This window comes from Cotesia typhae, unplaced genomic scaffold (assembly GCF_013202065.1).
Source record: "Cotesia typhae breed Kobodo isofemale line unplaced genomic scaffold, CoteBio_Ctyphae contig_44, whole genome shotgun sequence".
Lineage (NCBI taxonomy): Eukaryota > Metazoa > Arthropoda > Insecta > Hymenoptera > Braconidae > Cotesia > Cotesia typhae.
Window position 1 is genome coordinate 6,759,454 of NW_027423753.1, and position 9,612 is coordinate 6,769,065.

Sequence of the window (9,612 nt, forward strand, 5' to 3'; positions counted from 1 at the left end):
GAACCGGAGCAGATTCATCGATTATTTTTCGTTTAAGTCCTCTACAATTTGGTGTTGATCCACTTTGAATTAGAATGTCCTTCCAATGATTGTAGCGAGTATGGAATTTGCCGCGAGCTAATATTTTTTGCTTTTTTCTCGACTATAAGTTACGTAATACGTATCACATAATTCTAATACACATACTTCTGGTATTAGTAATGCCAATTCGTGTAGTCTTTCTGGAGTTATCCTGTAAATAATTTTTAAAAGTACTTTATTAACAATATTTAATCTGTATTTGAAATTCAAAATTAAAAATAATAGCAGAACTACAAAGTACATTAAACTGTGATTTGTGCGCATTTCAGTCGACACAATTACGTCAGATAAAAGATTTCTGTAGAAATCATTAAATGTCCGATGATTCTTATAATAATAAAGTACAGCTAAACCTTGAACTGATGATTTTAGAGTTTCGAGGATATCAGTAATTGGTTCACATGTATTAATTGAAATTTCTTCATCATAAGGATACATGTCTATAATAATAGGATTGCATTCAATATGATCTTTATTTTCTAGCACTTGGGAACCATTATCTATGAAATTAATATTTAAATAATTAATTAATTTAACTTAATTAACAGTGAATAGTGTAGCATAAATTTAAAAAAAAAAACAAAAACTCAAAGGAATGACAGAAATAAAACTGGCGTGGTTTTTTTAAATATATATACCTGATGCAGGATCGAGGGCTTTAGAATTAAATGGAATATTATCTTCAGGACAAGGAAAAGTAGGAGTTATAATAACCTGTCAAGCAAAAAGAAAGTTAAAAATAAGATACTTCATAATTTTTTAAAAATAATAAAGAATATAAGAATTAAATTCTTATAATTAATAATAGCAAATGCATTTATAATCAATAACATGGCTTAAATTTCTTTCAATACATTTTACTCTTTTTCGAAGTAACAATCTTACAGTTATATTCAGTATCAAATAAGTTTATTTTGAAATTGATTAAATAATATTAATGTTACTTATTTATGAAATACCCTCGCAACCTTTGATTCATTCTGGAAACACTATGGAATCGCTTTGGAAACATTCTGTAATCAGACTGATTCCAGCATGTATCCAGAGTGTGTTTGTTATATTTGTCCATTATGTTTCCAGAGTAAAACCAGAGTGAATACATATCGAAACCATAATGAATCCATTTTGAATTCAGAATGTAACTTGATCGAATACATATTGGAATCAGAAAGAATACATATTAAAACCAGAATGTAACCAGAGTGGATACATACTATTTTCAGAATAAATTCTTACAAATTCCATAATGTATTCTGAGTTAAAACCTTCCACTCTCAAAATAATTCCATATCCCGGGTAAAAAAAGTTATAAATAATTAGACATAATTATATATAATACCATATATAATTATATATGAAAAATGGCCCTATATAATTATATATAACTATATAGAATTATTTCCATAGAAAAAAAAAACCGTCACGCGCGGGAACCAAACCTGGGACCTAACGCTTAAGAGGCTATTACTTTACCCGTTTACCTATGAGACTTACTTGAATAACAGAGTTTTTAACAACTATAAGTAATGCAAATCGTATGCATAATCGATGCGTAATACACAAAATTTTTTATTTTGTTTTTAAATTATTAATTATCAATATACACTGATAGAAAGATTCATTGACTATTAATAAATTAATTTATTCGAAGACAATTATTTAATTGGTTAAATTTTAATAAATCCTCGAAATTAATATACATGATATAATAATATATTAATAATATACATGAAAGTCTTGAAGTTAATAACATAAAAAAAAAATTAGAAAATCCAAAAGTGCACGACTCATAATGCTCATTTAATTATGAAATATAAAAAAAAATAAAAAAACTTAAGTCGTTCAAAATTAATTGCCGAAAAAACAGCTATAGTAGGAAGAAGGTACTGCACAAGCGCCCCTGGTAGAATAAATGTACATAATATCTATAGATATACAGTCTTGTAGTTTTCGTTTTTTATTAATTGTAATTAAACGACACTGAATTAGTTAATCATTCGCATTCACTGACCTACAATCGTCGATTAGAATTTAAAAAAAAAAATTTTACTCAAATAATGAATTTTTCACAAGTTCCGGGTTTCATACATGACGGACAGGAAAATTTTTTGACCTATTTTGGTGTTTTTTTTCGAATTCTATTGCAGTAAATCAATGTTTAAACAGTATGGAATTAATCTCCATCAAATTATCTCGACAATAGTATGCAAAATATCTTGATTCCGTGAACTAATAAGGCTATAATAATAAAAATAGCCGCTAAAATGAGGCGAAAAAAATTTTTCGATCATAAAGCACTCTCTGATGCTTCGCATCATGAGTCGTGCAATTATTCAAGGTGTACAAATGCTTAAATGTAAAATAGGAGAAACTAATCAAAATGAACAAGCTCGAGAGTTACAAATTTATTTGTGGTTGGGAAATTCAATTAATTATGAATTATAAGTAATTATATATAGTTATATATCAATTATATATAATCTTAAAAACGAACGTATGAAATGACGTATAGTTATATAAAAATTATATGCAATTATATATAACTTTAAAAACAAACATATGTGAAGACATATAGTTATATATAAATTATATATAATTATATATAGTCTTATATAATTATATATAACCTTAAAAACGAACATACAATCGTGGTCATTAATTCAAGTATGTTTTTAATATTACTGGAAAATAGCCGTTTGTAAAATAGAATGTTTATTAACTTTAAAGTTGGAAATCAGTTGATAATGTCATTTGTAAATTTTGTCGCAAATAAAAAATGATATTAATGAAATTAGCGAAATTTAAATTTCACCAATTATAAATTTAGTCATTTAAAAAATAGCGAAAAACAAAAATCTGTAGGTACGTGAATTTAGCCAATTCTTACTGCAGAAACTTGTAAAATTAGCCGATTATAAACTTTGTGAAATGTAAAATTAGCCGTTTCTAAATCTCTCGTAATTCTTTAACGGATCGACGGATCAAAAAACGCTTTGAGGCATCTGCAAGGACTTTCATAAATTTCGTTTCTCTGAAAATTAGAGCAGATTCGACTGACTCATTCAAAAGTTATAAGAAGTTTAAAAACAGCTAATTTTACAATTCGTAAAGTTTACAATCGGCTAATTTTATAAGTTTCTGCAGTAAGAATTTGCTAAATCCACGTAGCCGAAGATTTTTGTTTTTGCTATTTTATAAATGACTGAATTTTGATTTGGTGAAATTTCCATTTCGCTAATTTCATTAATATCATTTTTATTTGCGACTAATTTTATAAATGACATTATCGTCTAATTTTCAAATTTATAGTTTATACACTGATAAAAAAAATTGACTAGACTCAAGAGTCAAACTCTTGAACCAAGAATCCGATTTTGAAGAAAATGATTTTCTTGAGTCAAGAGAATAAATTCTTGAGCTAAGAAATTATTCTTGGTCTAAGAGAATTCTTCCTCATCAACTTCATTGTCTAAAAAACACAATAATAAAATTTTAACTCCAATTATTAAGAATCAATGTTCAATTAGAATATATGTATACCAGAAACTTTCAATAAATACAATTATTTACTTTTTTGATAGTGTTGAAAATAAAAAAAAAATTATAATAAAAAATATCATAAAAAAAATCGGACAATTGTCATTTTATCGTCATAAGAAGTTAACTGCATGCAACAATATACATATATGCAAGCAAGAAAAATAAAAAATAATTAAAATAACTTACCTTCAAAAATTTCTTCCAATTTTTCCAAATTCCACTCAAGCAACTTATTTCGAACTCACTCATCCATTGAAAATTATAAAATGTTTTTGAAAAACGAAAAAATAAGTTTTACCAATTAAAAGAACGCAGCTAATATAAGTACGACGCATTGATTGTATATTGACAAAAACATATCGAGCCATCGGCAAATCGAAGACTCGATTGCGCAAGCTCCGTAAGTTCTCGCGGTCGACAGCGATCCATCGTATGGTCAATTTAGTTATACAGATCCTTATGCTGACGATGCGGTTACGTAGATTAACAAAACTACATATGCTCAGAAGAGCTTTTTCACGTATCTTTATATTAAATAAATGAATCCTTATCGTAACTAAAACTTATATCACTACCTCAGCCATACTGTAAATCATTAACTGAATAAATATGTATTCTTAAAACAGATAAACGTATTGTTATAGTAAGTAACCAAATCGTTAATTTAACAATACGTGGTTTAAAGATACGTTGGATAGTTACCCTTGTGGAAAAATTTCTCTGAAATAACTGAAAAAGAAATTTAATAAGTACGAATAATAGTTCATAAAGTTTTTTGTTTTCTTAAAAAGTCCGAAAAAGTCTTATTAAATCAGAAAAACTCTTTATTCGACTTAGAAAGTCCGGTTTTTACCAAGATTTCGGACTCTGCCAGAAAAGTCATTCAGAGTTATTAAAACTTCTTGTAGGAATCCTTGTGGAAATAATTCTCTGAAAAATCTCTTAAAAAGTCAAATTTCCCCTGCAAGTTGGGACTTTCCTAAAGGGTTATTAAAGATTTGATAAGACTTATTCAGTTTTCCATTAAAAAGAAGAGAAAGTTTCGTTTCAAAAAATTTACTGGTCAGAATTGGAGAAAATTGAAAATTAAACTATTGAAAGAATTAATGCATGTTTTGTAAAGAATTTTTTTTTCGAATAATATTTTCATCACAAAAATATTTCGATAAACATATAATCGCTCATAGTTGAGCATGTCAAAACATCAACAGCAAATAAAGTGCATTTGCTGGTAAAGACAGATACTACTCAGAGAGTAAATCAAATCAATATTTAATTTGGACTATAACATATATAACTTAACTTTCTAGGTAGGAAAGAATTTTCTAACCATACGCCATCTATGAGAAACTGAAAATAAACATTCTAGTCAATATATAAAAGATTAAACGATCTTTTAAATGAGTTATTATCAAAAATTTTAATTATTGCTAATCTATTGTTATGCGCATTTGTTTATAAAAAGTAATTTTTTTTTCGATGTTTTTCAAATTTTCATAACTTCTAGCTTTTTAAATAATGCCGATACTAATTTTTTCAGAAAATTTTTTGAAAAATGACATCATTTATAAATAAATGAAAAAAGCTTGCTGAAAAAGTTGACTGAAAAAGAAGTATTTTCAGTTTCTCATAGATGGCGTATGGTTAGAAAATTCTTTCCTACCTAGAAAGTTAAGTTATATATGTTATAGTCCAAATTAAATATTGATTTGATTTACTCTCTGAGTAATATCTGTCTTTACCAGCAAATGCACTTTATTTGCTGTTGATGTTTTGACATGCTCAACTATGAGCGATTATATGTTTATCGAAATATTTTTGTGATGAAAATATTATTCGAAAAAAATTCTTTACAAAACATGCATTAATTCTTTCAATAGTTTAATTTTCAATTTTCTCCAATTCTGACCAGTAAATTTTTTGAAACGAAACTCTCTTCTTTTTAATGGAAAACTGAATAAGTCTTATCAAATCTTTAATAACCCTTTAGGAAAGTCCCAACTTGCAGGGGAAATTTGACTTTTTAAGAGATTTTTCAGAGAATTATTTCCACAAGGATTCCTACAAGAAGTTTTAATAACTCTGAATGACTTTTCTGGCAGAGTCCGAAATCTTGGTAAAAACCGGACTTTCTAAGTCGAATAAAGAGTTTTTCTGATTTAATAAGACTTTTTCGGACTTTTTAAGAAAACATAAAACTTTATAACTATTATTCGTACTTATTAAATTTCTTTTTCAGTTATTTCAGAGAAATTTTTCCACAAGGGTATTCTAACAATATTTTTTCTCCGTGTACGTAAAAACTTCTACATTCTGCTAATGGAGATAAAACAGAAATTACAATTTAGCAAACGAGATTCGTACAAGACTGACGTAGAGTTTGAAACTCTAGACGATTCAGTAGATTGGGATAATTTTGGTATCTCTATCACTGATGAAAATATCAATGATAATAATGATTCATCATGTGAACATGAAAATGTTGTAATGTGTAATTCACTAATGCCTGTTGAATTAGATATGAGGAATAATAATAATAATAATAATAATAATAATAATAATAATAATAATAATAATAATAATAATAATAATAATAATAATAATAATAATAATAATAATAATAATAATAATAATAATAATAATAATAATAATAATAATAATAATAATAATAATAATAATAATAATAATAATAATAAGCGATGCTTGCTACGTGGCCTCCAAGCGGCGCATCGCGGGAAACGCAGACCATAACATCAGGTCTGTAGGCGAACGACGTAGCCCGTGCAGTGGGCCAACTACCCACTGCATGGAAATAACTGAGTTACCACAAGATACCAACTCAGAAGTGCTCCCCACAACCGGTCCTTTTCGGATGAGGACCATTCATCAGGTGGGAGGAGCACGCCGGACCCGATGAATGATGACGACCCTGGCGCCTTAAGGACTTACTTTAAGTGGACGGAGGAACTGAGAGTCGATCTCTTGGTGTGCTACCAACGTAGCGAGCCGGGGGTGAGCGGCTATATGGCCCGGATGCACACTCTTTGGAGTGATATGCATCCGGAGCTAGCGCATTTTACGCCCAAACACCTGCGTAATTATGCCGCTCATCTTCGGCGAAATAGAAGATCGCTTGTGCCGGACAGAAGGCAGTCTAATAGACTTTCCTTTCCGGCGCAACTACACCAAAGCGACGCCGTTCCTCCTTGGACAACAACAATCCCTTTGTAGGACGGCAAGTAAGTATATCTAAAAAGATAACTTACTCCCAACAACAGCTTGACGCGGTAAACGAAGATCTCCGTGCAAACATCCTGGAGGATTCCACCCTGCTCACTGTGAGCCAGGTTGTGTATGGTGCAGCAGTTTCGGCTTTTCCGAGAGAGAGACAATGTCTCTCGATCGAGGCAAGGTTGAAACAGCGCATCTCACAACTTGGCTTGAAAATTGACATGTCCCGGAAACAGGTCTCCCGCATTCAGTGTGTGATTGAGTACGACACAACTCAAACACCATACACGCCCCGAATTCGGCGCATTGCTGCTGAACTTCGGTGGCGTCATCACACACTGAACAAGAGTACTCTTCATGTCATCAAGGAAGAGTCTCTTAATAAATTGCGGGCTCTAGTGGCTGCTAAAAAGTCATTAGAGAAAAGGCTGAAGCGGTTGGTCGACAACTCGTTGTTTCGATCCAGCCCTTCACGGTTTCTGACACCAAAGACCGATGTTACCGGGAATTATCCAACACCTGAGCGGGTGGAAGCTTTTGGACTGAGTTGTATGGAGATCAACCAAACGTGAACGCCAACACTCCAGCTCTGCACGACTTCAAAGTATTCTGTCGGGAACACCGTCGACAGAATGCTGATGAAGAGAGCCCCTGCAGTCAGTGTGGATGAAGTTCGTTCAGCTCTAAATGGCAGCAAAAATTGGGCTGCCCCGGGACCAGACGGCATTAATGTCTTTTGGTGGAAGAAGTTTACTTCTACCCACCTCCATCTGGCCCGCATATTTACATCATACATTAGAGCTGACGATCCGATTCCGGACTGGCTTGTAGAAGGGCGAACCGTACTGATACCTAAAAAAGGTGACTTGTCTGACCCTAAGAATTTCAGGCCTATCACCTGCTTGAATGCGGTTTATAAAATTTTTACAAAAATTTTAAATAACCGTATCTTGCAGCAGATAGAGCCTGTATGGCAACAGATATATGAACAACGTGGCAGTAAAGAGGCCTGTCAGGTTGCAAGGAGAACCTGATAGTGGATCGATGCGTCTTACAAGATGCGATCTACTATCAACGCAACCTGTCAATGGCTTGGATTGACTATCGCAAGGCATTTGACTCAACTCCACATGAGTTGATTTTATATCTACTCAAATGCCTGGGAGTCAATCCCGAAATAGTGGAATGTATTCGGCGTACAATGCAGCTCTGGCGAACGCGATTTCACATTGGAAGTGGAAACGCATTGCACGTAACCGGAGTTGTAGAGTACAAACGAGGGGTCTTCCAAGGCGATTCCTTGAGCCCTCTGCTATTTTGCATTTCACTGCTGCCTATATCTGTTGTTCTCCGTAAAACTCATGGGTACTCTGTGGGGCCTCCGGGTGATCGAAACTATTCTATTACCCATCTGCTTTACATGGATGATCTGAAGTTGTATAGCGCTGATAAAGATCATCTACAAGCGGCCCTCAACATCGTAGCAGAGTACACACGAGATGTCGGAATGTCTTTTGGGTTGGACAAGTGTGCGGTCGTACATCTGGCGAGGGGTAAGTGCTCTGATACTGGTGATGATGTCGAATTAGTGGATGGGAGCGTCTTAAGCCAATTAGACGCCGGGGAGTTGTATAGATATCTAGGAATGGAAGAGCACCGCATGCATGCGGTCTCTGAAGTCGAACAACTCTCCAGAGCGAGTATGTTAGGAGACTCCGGAAAATTTGGTCCTCCGAACTTTCCGGCAAAAACAAAGTCTCAGCTACTAACATGCTCGCTGTCCCAGTCTTACTATACTCTTTCGGTGTCCTGAAATGGACCCGAAAGGATTTACGAGATCTCGACATCAAAAACCCGTAAGATCATTAATATGAATCGGAGCATGCACCCCAATTCATCAGTCGCCAGATTATACCTCTCCCGGTCCATCGGTGGGAGAGGTTTGCAGAGTTTGGAGCGGCTTCACGACCGTTTGGTCCTGGGTTTAACTCACGAAGTTGTCAATTTCACTGCAGACGAGGATGACTTTCTTATGCAAATTGTACATAAACATGAAAATGCGCATAAGGGGTCATTCTTGTATAAGGCAGCAATATATGCGGCAAGAACCCTTGGTCTTGGAGAAATAAACGCTCTTATGGAACTCGAAAGGAGGAATTTAAGAGCGTCATCAGGAACGCCGAGGAAAAACTACTCCTTGGCGAACTGATGGACAAGTCCATGCACAGCGTGTTCTTTAAACACGTGCGTGATCATGGCTTGTCCATCCAGCTGACGTTTTCCTTCTTAAAGTCAGCGGGCCTGATGTCCGAGACTGAAGGGTTCATATTTGCCTGCCAAGATGGTGTCATTAACACTCTTGAGTACCGTAGCAAGGTGCTCCAGGTGCAGCTTCCGGACACGTCCTGTAGGAGGTGTAGACAACATCCGGAGACGCTTATGCACCTTTTGTCGGCATGTCCAGTGCTGGCGAGAGGTGCATATATCCAGCGTCACAATGCTGCCCTGAGAGTACTGTACTACTATCTTCGTCATTGCTACGGTATTGACGTGACACCAGTGCTGCCTTATTTGCCAGGAGATATTCCCCAGGTTGTTGAGAATGACAGTTGCAAAATTTATTGGAACATGCCATTTGCAACAACCCGGCGGATAGATCACAACAAACCTGATATTGTGCTCTTCGACAAGGCCACTCGTGACATTTATGTCATTGAGTTCTCGGCCCCGGCTGAATACAACATCTCAGCCAAAGAAGAG